We start from the raw sequence: 12,774 nt of genomic DNA, 5'->3' as shown, positions 1-12,774 counted from the left end.
ACTGAACCCGTTGCACTGAGCGCCAAGAGGATAACTACCTTATGAGAGCCGAGCCAAGCTAAGGATGTAGCTGGAGCCCCCTGGTGAAATAGTGTTAATACCCCATCAATATCCCATACTGCCCTGTGCTTGTCCTGGGAGAACTTGTGTGAAAGATATCCATTATAACTCGGTATCATAGGGTGAAACCCGACAGAGTGGGTCCCTTTTGCTGCAGCAAATATGATGGGAAGGCACATTTGTAATGGTCCTATAACTTAATTTATTGTCAAAGACCCATTTGAAACGAACTCCAAGACGTCAGTGCTCTGTACCGTATTAGATGTAACTTAAGTATTTAAACAAACGCTTCCCATCTCCTGAAGAGGAAATGTAATGCTTTCCTTTCTTGGTGCTATCTCTGCATTTTGCAGCGAGCACATACATGGATCGGTCTGACAATCCAAGCCACAGGAGCGGTCTACTCAGAATCTATAAGTCAATAATTGATTTATCATGCAGAGGCTGGTTTCCCGAGCCACAGGCTGAACCAGCAAGTTTTATAGGTACACATAAATGCTGGAGAAACTCAGCAGGTGCAGCAGCATCTATGGAGCGAAGGAAATAGGCGACGTTTCGGGCCGAAACCCTTCTTCAGACTGATGGGGGGTGGGGGGGAGAAGGAAGGAAAAAGGGAGGAGGAGGAGCCCGAGGGCGGGGGGATGGGAGGAGACAGCTCGAGGGTTAAGGAAGGGGAGGAGACAGCAAGGGCTAGCAAAACTGGGAGAATTCAACGTTCATGCCATCCGGACGCAAGCAACCCAGGTGGAATATAAGGTGCTGTTCCTCCAATTTCCGGTGTTGCTCACTCTGGCAATGGAGGAGACCCAGGACAGAGAGGTCGGATTGGGAATGGGAGGGGGAGTTGAAGTGCTGAGCCACCAGGAGTTCAGGTAGGTTAATGTGGACTGAGCGGAGGTGTTCGGCGAAACGATCGCCCAACCTCCGCTTAGTCTCCCCGATGTAAATCAGCTGACATCTAGAGCAGCGGATGCAGTAGATGAGGTTGGAGGAGATACAGGTGAACCTTTGTCGCACCTGGAACGACTGCTTGGGTCCTTGAATGGAGGCGAGGGGGGAGGTGAAGGGACAGGTGTTGCATTTCTTGCGGTTGCAACGGAAAGTGCCCGGGGAGGGGGTGGTACGGGAGGGAAGGGAAGAATTGACAAGGGAGTTGCGGAGGGAGCGGTCTTTGCGGAAGGCAGACATAGGGGGAGATGGGAAGATGTGGCGATTGGTGGCGTCACGTTGGAGGTGGCGGAAATGGCGGAGGATTATTTGTTGTATTTGCCGGTTGGTGGGGTGAAAGGTGAGGACTAAGGGGACTCTGCCCTTGTTGCGAGTGCGGGGATGGGGAGAGAGAGCAGTGTTGCGGGGTATGGATGAGACCCTGGTGCGAGCCTCATCTATGGTTACGGAGGGGAATCCCCATTCCCTGAAGAACGAGGACATTTCCGAAGCCCTGGTGTGGAACGTCTCATCCTGGGAGCAGATGCGGCGTAGGCGGAGGAATTGGGAGTAGGGGATGGAGTCTTTACAGGGGGCAGGGTGGGAAGACGTGTAGTCCAGATAGCCATGTGAGTCAGTGGGTTTGTAGTGTATGTCGGTCAGAAGTCTGTCCCCTGCGATGGAGATGGTGAGGTCAAGGAATGGTAGGGAAGTGTCGGAAATGGTCCAGGTGTATTGGAGTGCCGGATGGAAGTTGGTGGTGAAGTGGATGAAGTCAGTCAGTTGTGTGTGGGTGCAGGAGGTAGCCCCAAAGCAGTCGTCAATGTAACGGAGGTAGAGGTCGGGGATGGGGCCCTGGTACGTATTGAACAAGGATTGTTCAACGTAGCCGACAAAGAGGCAGGCGTAGCTGGGGCCCATGCGTGTGCCCATAGCTACGCCTTGTGTTTGGAGGAAATGGGAGGAGTCAAACGTAAAGTTGTTGAGGGTGAGGACCAACTCCGCTAGGCGGAGGAGGGTGTCAGTGGCTGGGTATAGGTTGCTCCTCTGGTCGAGGAAGAACCGGAGGGCTTTGAGGCCATCCTGGTGGGGGATGGAGGTGTAGAGTGACTGGACATCCATGGTGAAGATGAGGGGGTGAGGGCCTAGAGAGTGGAATGCGCGGAGGCGGCGGAGAGTGTCTGAGGTGTCTAGAATATAGGTGGGAAGGGATTTGACCAAGGGGGATAGTATGGAGTCAAGGTATGTGGAGATGAGTTCGGTGGGGCACGAACAAGCAGAGACAATGGGTCTGCCGGGAGAGCCGGGTTTGTGGATTTTGGGGAGAAGGTAAAAACGGGCCGTGCGGGGCTGGGGAACGATGAGGTTGGAAGCTTGGTCGGGCAGGACAATTGATGAAGTCGGTGATGGTGCTAGATATGGTGGCCTGGTGCTCGTCAGTGGGGTCATGGTCCAAGGGTAAGTAGGAGGAGGTGTCCGAGAGTTGGCGCGTGGCCTCAGCTTTGTAGAAATCGACGCGCCAGACTACCACGGCACCTCCCTTGTCGGCTGGTTTGATAACCCAATCTGGGTTTTTGCGGAGTGATTCAATGGCAGTGCGTTCAGGGTGGGAGAGATTGGAGTGAGACAGGGGAGTGGAGAAGTTGAGGCGGTTGACGTCGCTGCGGCAGTTCTGGATAAAGAGTTCCAGAGCCGGGACTTTACGAGAGGGGTTCCACGAGGAGGGGGTGCGTTGGAGACGGGAAAAAGGGTCATCATTGGGGGGCGAGGACTCCTTCCCATGGAAGTGCGCTGTGAGGCGGAGGCGACGGTAGAAGCGCTCCAAGTCATGGTGGGCGCAGAACTCATTGAGATGGGGACGGAGGTGAACAAAGGTAAGACCTCTGTTGAGGACAGACCGTTCGGTGTGGGAGAGGGGGAGGTCGGGGGGGATGGTGAACACCCGGCAGGGATGGGAGTTGGGGCCAGACGAAGGCAGGTGGGTGGACTGGGGACAGGGCGATGTGTGGGGGTGGGGGGGGTGTGGGTGTTGGAGGGGTGGTGGGTGGTCAGGGGTGGGGGAGTGAGAGGGCTGTAATGTGGGTGGGGAAGAGCGGGGGTGACATAGTTGGAGGGGGATGGGGGAGAGTCAGTGGAACAGCCACTGAGGTTTGCAAGGCTGGGCAGACGGGCACTAGGACCCAGTGGAGTTAAGAACTGAGAACTGCTGTAGTTTTGGGAGCAACAGCAGCAGGAGTTTAGAAAGAGATACGACTGATTGGCTCTAGCCCAAGTGGGAGGAGAGAAGTGAGTCAGTGCTGGGAAAACAGTTGAAAACTGAGGAATTTGGTTTGTAAATTGGTAAATCAGGCAATTTATCAGTCAATTTAAGCAAGACGGCTCTTAGCGAGCGGCCTTGTGAGGGAAGTGCCCTGTGAGAAAAGTGTGAGTCTTTGGCTCGAGAGTCTTTGGCGAGGAGGCTGAGGAGAGGAGACCACGCAATACGCTTGAGAGGTAGAGACGAAAGAAGGACATGTCAGGCAAGCTGATTCAGTGCGATGCTTGCAGTATGTGGGAGGTCAAGGACACCGCTGGTGCCTCTGGCTGCTACAAATGCGAGAAGTGCATCCAGGTAGAGCTCCTGAAGGGCCGTGTTGGGGAACTTGAGAAGCAAGTGGATGACCTCCGGTTCGTCCGAGAAACGGAGTCGTTCCTCGACAAGTCCTACAGTACGATTGTTACACCTAAGGTACTGGAAGAGAGAAGGTGGGCAACAGTGAGAACAGGAGGGAAGCATGGAATGCCAACTTCCCCGGGTGTTGTACCTCATGTGAACAGGTTCTCCCACTTAGAAGCTGTCGGTACAGAAGAGGTGTTTACACTGGGCAGCGGACTGGCTTGTGATGCGAATAGGGCTGTTGAGCCAAAACCAAAAAGGCCTAAGGCAGGCAACGCCATTGTAGTGGGAGACTCCATTGTGAGAGGTACGGACATCGGTTTCTGCGGCAACAGACGGGATGCGAGGATGGTGTGCTGCCTTCCTGGTGCCAGGATTCAGGATGTCACGGACAGAGTGCAGAAAATCCTCAAGGGTGAAGGTGAACATCCGGAAGTGGTAGTGCATGTCGGCACAAACGATGTCGGAAGGAAGGGGATGAATATTCTGCAGCGTGACTTTAGAGAGCTCGGAAAAATGCTGAAAAGCAGGACCTCCAGGGTTGTTATCTCCGGTTTGCTTCCAGTTCCTCGTGCTGGCGAGAGCAGGAACAGGGAGATACGGGACCTGAACGTGTGGCTGAGGAACTGGTGCACGGGGCAGGGATTTAGATTCTTAGATCACTGGGATCTGTTTTGGGGTAAGGGGGAACTGTACAAAAGGGACGGATTGCATCTTAACAGGTGTGGGACCAGCATTCTGGCAGGCAGGTTTGCCACTGCTACACGGGTGGTTTTAACCTGAATAAGGGGGGTGGGGTGTCGAATGGGATAGTGGTGGATGGAGTTAAAGGGAAAGGGTTTCTTAAATGTGTGAGCGTAGAGACAGAGGGGTGTAAAATGAGGGTAGAAGCAATAGGTAGCAAGGTGAAAAGTAAAAGTGGCAGGCAGACAAAACCAGGGCAAAAATCAAAAAGGGCCACTTTTCAACATAATTGTATAAGGGGTAAGAGTGTTGTAAAAACAAGACTGAAGGCTTTGTGTCTCAATGCAAGGAGCATTCGTAATAAGGTGGATGAGTTGAATGTGCAGATAGCTATTAATGACTATAATAGCTAGGATATAGTTGGGATCACGGAGACATGGCTCCAGGGTGACCAAGGCTGGGAGCTGAACATCCAGGGATATTCAATATTCAGGAAGGATAGAGAGAAAGGAAAAGGAGGTGGGGTAGCGTTGCTGATTAGAGAGGAGATTAACGCAATGGAAAGGAAGGACATTAGTTTGGAGGATGTGGAATCGGTATGGGTAGAGCTGCGAAACACTAAGGGGCAGAAAACGCTGGTGGGTGTTGTGTACAGGCCACCTAACAGTAGTAGTGAAGTTGGAGATGGTATCAAACAGGAAATTAGAAATGCGTGCGACAAAGGCAAAACCGTTATAATGGGTGACTTCAATCTACATATAGATTGGGTGAATCAAATTGGCAGGGGTGCTGAGGAAGAGGATTTCTTGGAATGTATGCAGGATAGTTATCTAAATCAACATGTAGAGGAACCAAGGAGAGAGCAGGCTATTTTAGACTGGGTATTGAGTAATGAGGAAGGGTTAGTTAGCAGTCTTGTTGTACGTGCCCCCTTGGGCAAGAGTGACCATAATATGGTTGAGTTCTTCATTAGGATGGAGAGTGACATTGTTAATTCAGAAACAATGGTTCTGAACTTAAAGAAAGGTAACTTTGAGGGTATGAGACGTGAATTGGCCAAGATTGACTGGCAATTAATTCTAAAAGGGCTGACGGTGGATATGCAATGGAAGACATTTAAAGACTGCATGGATGAACTACAAAAATTGTTCATCCCAGTTTGGCAAAAGAATAAATCAGGGAAGGTAGTACATCCGTGGATAACAAGGGAAACCAGGGATAGTATCAAAGCGAAGGATGATGCGTACAAATTAGCCAGAAAAAGCAGCATACCGGAGGACTGGGAGAAATTCAGAGACCAGCAGAGGAGGACAAAGGGCTTAATTAGGAAAGGAAAAATAGATTATGAAAGAAAACTGGCAGGGAACATAAAAACTGACTGCAAAAGTTTTTATAGATATGTGAAAAGAAAGAGATTAGTTAAAACAAATGTAGGTCCCTTGCAGTCAGAAACAGGTGAGTTGATCATGGGGAACAAGGATATGGCGGACCAATTGAATAACTACTTTGGTTCCGTCTTCACTAAGGAAGAAATAATAATCTGCCGGAAATAGCAGGGGACCGCGGGTCAAAGGAGTTGGAGGAATTGAGTGAAATCCAGGTTAGCCGGGAAGTGGTGTTGGGTAAATTGAATGGATTAAAGGCCGATAAATCCCCAGGGCCAGATAGGCTGCATCCCAGAGTACTTAAGGAAGTAGCTCCAGAAATAGTGGATGCAATAGTAATAATCTTTCAAAACTCTTTAGATTCTGGAGTAGTTCCTGAGGATTGGCGGGTAGCAAACGTAACCCCACTTTTTAAGAAGGGAGGGAGAGAAAAAATGGGGCATTACAAACCAGTTAGTCTAACATCGGTAGTGGGGAAACTACTAAAGTCAGTTATTAAAGATGGGATAGCAGCACATTTGGAAAGTGGTGAAATCATTGGACAAAGTCAGCATGGATTTACAAAAGGTAAATCATGTCTGACGAATCTTATAGAATTTTTCGAGGATGTAACTAGTAGCATGGATAGGGGAGAACCAGTGGATGTGGTGTATCTGGACTTCCAGAAGGCTTTCGACAAGGTCCCACATAAGAGATTAGTATACAAACTTAAAGCACACGGCATTGGGGGTTCAGTATTGATGTGGATAGAGAACTGGCTGGCAAACAGGAAACAAAGAGTAGGAGTAAACGGGTCCTTTTCACAATGGCAGGCAGTGACTAGTGGGGTACCGCAAGGCTCAGTGCTGGGACCCCAGCTATTTACAATATATATTAATGATCTGGATGAGGGAATTGAAGGCAATATCTCCAAGTTTGCGGATGACACTAAGCTGGGGGGCAGTGTTAGCTGTGAGGAGGATGCTAGGAGACTGCAAGGTGATTGGATAGGCTGGGTGAGTGGGCAAATGTTTGGCAGATGCAGTATAATGTGGATAAATGTAAGGTTATCCATTTTGGTGGCAAAAACAGGAAAGCAGACTATTATCTAAATGGTGGCCGACTAGGAAAAGGGGAGATGCAGCGAGACCTGGGTGTCATGGTACACCAGTCATTGAAAGTAGGCATGCAGGTGCAGCAGGCAGTGAAGAAAGCGAATGGTATGTTAGCTTTCATAGCAAAAGGATTTGAGTATAGGAGCAGGGAGGTTCTACTGCAGTTGTACAGGGTCTTGGTGAGACCACACCTGGAGTATTGCGTACAGTTTTGGTCTCCAAATCTGAGGAAGGACATTATTGCCATAGAGGGAATGCAGAGAAGGTTCACCAGACTGATTCCTGGGATGTCAGGACTGTCTTATGAAGAAAGACTGGATAGACTTGGTTTATACTCTCTAGAATTTAGGAGATTGAGAGGGGATCTTATAGAAACTTATAAAATTCTTAAGGGGTTGGACAGGCTAGATGCAGGAAGATTGCTCCCGATGTTGGGGAAGTCCAGGACAAGGGGTCACAGCTTAAGGATAAGGGGGAAATCCTTTAAAGCCGAGATGAGAAGAACTTTTTTCACACAGAGATGGTGAATCTCTGGAACTCTCTGCCACAGAGGGTAGTCGAGGCCAGTTCATTGGCTATATTTAAGAGGGAGTTAGATATGGCCCTTGTGGCTAAGGGGATCAGAGGGTATGGAGAGAAGGCAGGTACGGGATACTGAGTTGGATGATCACCCATGATCATATTGAATGGCGGTGCAGGCTCGAAGGGCCGAATGGCCTACTCCTGCACCTAATTTCTATGTTTCTATGTTTCTATGTTTAAGCCCAGGAGAGTGGGAGTGAGCAGCGTGGAGGCTTCAGGCCCAGTGCAGAGTCCAGGCTCCAGGTAAGGCGACGGCTGTGGGTAGCTGGAGGGGGGTGGAGTGGCGCGGGTCACCGGACCCGATGGTCGGAGTCCCGTGGCAGTTGAGTCGGGGTCTGCGGGCGATGCGTGGGAGGTCCCGGTGGGTGGATAGTCGGCGGGGCGGCGCAGGTCGGCCATAACGGTGGGGCGGCGAGATGAGTCGGGTGCGTTACGGCGGCCATGTTGGGGGGCCCCGGTCCGGCGGCGATGCCGGGTAGGTCGGGTCCGGCGGCGATGTTGGGTAGGTCGGGTCCGGCGGCGATATTAGGCGGGCCCAGTGCGGCGGCGATGTTAGGCGGGTCCAGTGCGGCGGCGATGTTCAGAGGGCCCGGTCCGGCGACGATGCTGGATGGGCCCAGTGCGGCGGTGATGTCGGGCAGGCGCTCTCCACTGTCTACACCAGCAAGTTTTATGTTAATAGCGCTTTCTCATGGGGCAACTTGACGCAAGATGTAACCAGAGTGAAGTGGTCGTGGTCTAGCACGATATCACACGATATAACGGGGGGTAGATAAAGAGTTCCCACGGGTACACGGCATTTCTGTTATTTGTGCGAGTGACTTGTCCGTCTCCCGAGCTTTCCCGTTAAATCTTGAATGAACATTGTGAAATGTGAAGTGTTGTTAAATCATCACGTGGCACAAATGATGTCACTTTTTTTTAGACAAGCATTGCAAGTGAAAATTGCCTGCCCTCATGCATAATTAATTTTATGGCTCTCGTTCCCTTCACATACAGAGAAAGTTATATGGCATCGCTAAAATCAATATGCATTCCGAGTATTAAATATAATCATTTATACTCAATGTTAAACGATTACAGATCATAGAAATGTAGTGAGTCCAGCGCGATTGTAAACGGCTTTTTATACGGTCCAAATGGGAAAAGCCGGTTTGTGCCAAGTGTATCTGAGTGAGCCGCATACAGAAAACCACTGAAATCTCGAATTCACGAGTTCAGAATTTATAAACAAAGTACTTAGAGAAACATAGGAACAGAAAATAGGTCACATAATTTATATAATAAGTAACCACCATTCCAAAATCAAATAGTATCGAATCAAATGAGTTCAAAAGAGATGGACAAAGCTTGAAAATAAAGACGTTCACCGAGGGCGGCCCGCAGAGGTGACAGCGGAACCTCCGGTCGGTCCTCGAAGAAAGAGGAACTAAATCCCCATTCATAAAAGAGAAGGTAATTGCGCGGGAGGGTTAATAATTGACAATCTGCTGCTGCCTGCCCGCTGAGTTAAAAAGTTCCCACGGTGGACTCACGATATACAGTGTATCGTGGGTCTTGCGTGGGAACTTTTTAACTCAGCGGGCAGGCAGCAGCAGATTGTTGGTCCCTTCAGTTTCACCCCACCTACACCCCTCTGCTTCCCGGACATGTGTGTGACCCCTTCCCTCCCCTCTTCAGCTCCCCGCCCATTGCACCGGCGCGGGGGCTTTGCACTGTCTTCATGTCGGCGATGCCAGCAGGTCAGTGCCAGTCACCGGAGATGTCAGGACCAACGGGACACCGACCCCCAGGCCCACTGCAAGCACTGAGATCCCAGAGACCCACAGCTAGCAGCAGCCTAGCCCCGTTCCAACTCCAGAGGAACAGACAGAAGCCAGAAGCTGGGACAGAGGGACAGAAGCTGATGGTGTGCAAGGTACGTCTTGTTCTTGGGGTTGCGGATGAGGGGGCGCAGCTCGGGCTGTGACGTCTCCGCCCACCCCCCTGTACAGGAGCTCAGACTGGGAACTGTGGGGTTGTTTGCAGTTGCAGAGGGAGGGGGCAAGGGCGGTACAGTTCCCGGTATCAGCTCCAGTCCAGGGGGGTGGCCGGAGACGTTAGGACCAACGGGACACCGACTGCAAGCACGGAGATCCCAGAGACTCACAGCCAGCAGCAACTCTAGCCCAGCCCCGCTCCAACTCCAGAGGAACCCGGGTTGCGGATGAGGGGGCGCAGCTCGGGCTGTGGGCGAACTGCCACTTGTCGCTGTAGCGGCCCATCGGGGAGCGGGTTCCTGTTGGTCCTGACATCTCCGGTCACCCCCCTGGACAGGTGCTGAGAGACGTCAGGACCACCAGAAGCCGCTCCCCGATGGGCCGCTACAGCGACAAGTGGCAGTTCGCCCACAGCCCGAGCTGTGCCCCCTCATCGGGACACCGACCCCCAGGCCCGCTGCAAGCACGGAGATCCCAGATCAGCAACTCCAGCCCAGCCCCGCTCCAACTACAGAGGAACACGCTCCCCATAGGGGCAGAAGCTGATGGTGTGCAAGGTACGTCTTGTTGGGGTGGCGCAGCTCGGGCTGTGGGCGAACTGCCACTTGTCGCCGTAGCAGCCCATCGGGGAGCGGATTCCTCTGGAGTTGGAGGGACAGGGAGACACAGCGGCTTTTGAGAATGGTGGGCAATCACTTCCAAAGTTCTGGCCACACTGTCAGTACACCTCTCCTACACTTGTCTCCCGCACTAAGGTCATCTCGCAGAGAATAATCCCAGCCTAACAGCATGTTAATTCCAGATTACTCACCTTCTGTCCCCTCTGTCCAGCTTCCGGGTTCACCGTTCGCAGGAGTTCCCACGGTAAACGCAAGAGATATTATGGATATCGCACTGGCCACTACTGGAACTCTCTGCCACAGAGGGTAGTCGAGGCCAGTTCATTGGCTATATTTAAGAGGGTGTTAGATGTGGCCCTTGTGGCTATGGGGATCAGAGGGTATGGAAAGAAGGCAGGTACGGGATACTGAGTTGGATGATCAGCCATGATCATATTGAATGGCGGTGCAGGCTCGAAGGGCCGAATGGCCTACTCCTGCACCTAATTTCTATGTTTCTATGTTTCTATGTCCCTATAATGTTGCAATGTTCAACCACAAGTGTACAAGTCACTCTTGGAGAAATTCAAGCTTGCTTGAATTTTCTCCCGAGTCAACAAGTTACACGATTACCTGCCGTTAGCGCCACGGTGGTCCACGAATGCCGGACGGTTATCGTACGAGGTTCCCACGATGTTCAACTCTGGTTACCTCTTGCGTCAAGTCGCCCCGTGAGAAAGGCCTAAAAGAATAACCGTAAAAGGTTGTATTATTATCCCCGACAAAGCGGGAAGCATGGCTGCATAGGCCAGTCAGACAGAACGACAACCTAGAGCGGGATCTTGCTGACTTTATTGCAAGACCCGACTAATGAGGCAAAATGAAGGGAGACAAACATAACTTCTTTCTCCTTGTATCGAGAGTGTATTTTTTGCCACTGTTATGCCACATATTTTTGCAACCGGTAAATGAGCCTGGAAACAAACATATCAATTTGGTTTTCCATCAAGCCATAATTTCATTAAATGCTTTGTGATCCAACACCCATTTTGTGTTGTCATTGATTATACGTGATGATATTCCAACGTAAATTGAGATTAGGTGAATTATTACAGGATATTTTGTCTTGATCGCACCCATGTGACTAACATACGCCACCACCATAGTGTATCAACTTAACGTTGAGCATGCAGATTATTCATATTCACTCAATAACCCTTTAACCTATAGAATGCACCTAGTGTCTATAGGTAGTTCATACCAATAACTGAATAATTGTTAATTGATGCAAATCTCCTCCACCTCTGAACTAGATGGCATTCATAATTTTCCACCTTAGAGCCCCATCAGTTTATAAACTGAAATTTCACTGACCAGATTACTGGAGCAATGCTGAATACTGTTCGTCTACCATAATGACCTTGGTAGCTTCAGCTGGTAATAGCATAGGTCTGTCACAAGACCTACATGGCATTTGAGAGATTACTACTAGGCACAATGTAAATTCACCCACTTGCACAGCTGAATTATAGCCACTATATTGCCAATTATACTTAATGAATAGAAGGCTGTTTTATCACAACAAGATTATTCGAGGCTCCTATTCATTCCAATCGCTTACCCCAGGGAGGAGTCACAGGCTAATTAATAAGGTAAATCCCAAAATCTAGTTGGTATCACCTTCATTTTCTTAAACATAGTTTGTGGCTGAAACAGTTGATTTTAACAACATACAGCGTTAGAATATCCTCCAGACAAGACATAACAAATGTTTTTGAGTTCTGAGCAGTCCATACATCGGTTTTAGTAATCTGGTAAATAAACTAGGAACTGAAGTTAACTCATTTTGCAATGTTTTATCATTGCCTTATCCAATAAATTTCAAAATGTCTCCGGTGATCTCTATAAATGGGAGCATCCTAAGGAAATCAGATGCAAAGTTTCCTATTTTGGGAAAAATTATACTGCACATGCGAGTTGAATGACATTCTGCATCTTTTCCACAATGAACAGGCCACGCCTGCGAATTCCGTACCTGCTCGAGCAACAAATCTGGCCCGTTTTCCGAGCCAGTCCCGAAAGCCATTCCTGGCCATAATACTGAGCCTGCCTCGAAAGACAACTCTGGGCATAATTCTGAGATTGCCTGTAAAGACAGATTTGGCCCAATTCTGTGCTTGGAACCTTAGTATTGTGCAGTTTTACATGGTTAGATGCCAACCATTTGTGTGTTGTAAGGCCACTAGGATCCCTTCGATCCTTATCAAGGGGCATGCTATTTTCATACAACACATAAACTAAACACACGTTATCATTATCATTAGTACAAAAACAAGTATAAATATTACCAACTTGTAGATGGTCCCATATGTTTCCTGAGCCCAACTTGGGTCTCGGATTTAAGACCTCTGTCCAGCTTTCATGCTGCCACCAACTTTAGTGAACTGCTTACTGCCAATGATGGCATGGGGTGTGTTGTTGCTGCAACGATGAAGCTTTGCTCGTTGTAGGAACCTCGATTGGTCCGACAGCTTTTGGTTTCTTATCCAGGTTTTACCTGTTGAATAGGTCTTACCTCAAGAGAAGGTTCGGCGGCTTGTCTTCAATGTCATCCCTGAAGCGTTGTTCATTCCCGGCATTTAAAGCACGAGGGGAACTCTAGCCCCCTCTGGGTATTCTGCCACCTTCATTTGCGAGGACTCCCTTGAATCCATGCGCATGTTTCCAGTACATTCCACAGACATACTTTAGAATTTTGAAGTCATTTACACTGACTACTCGCACTCCCCTCCACAGAAAGGGGGATTC

General features: G+C 49.7%; 1 pseudogene; it reads right to left on the bottom strand.

Moving 5' to 3' along the window:
- Positions 1–12,163: 12,163 nt before the first annotated feature.
- Positions 12,164–12,258, bottom strand: LOC116978188 (annotated as a pseudogene).
- Positions 12,259–12,774: the final 516 nt, after the last annotated feature.

This window comes from Amblyraja radiata, chromosome 10 (genome assembly GCF_010909765.2).
Source record: "Amblyraja radiata isolate CabotCenter1 chromosome 10, sAmbRad1.1.pri, whole genome shotgun sequence".
In the NCBI taxonomy this organism is placed as follows: Eukaryota; Metazoa; Chordata; class Chondrichthyes; order Rajiformes; family Rajidae; genus Amblyraja; species Amblyraja radiata.
Note: the sequence above shows the minus strand (reverse complement) of the source record. Positions and strands in the feature narration are given on the sequence as shown.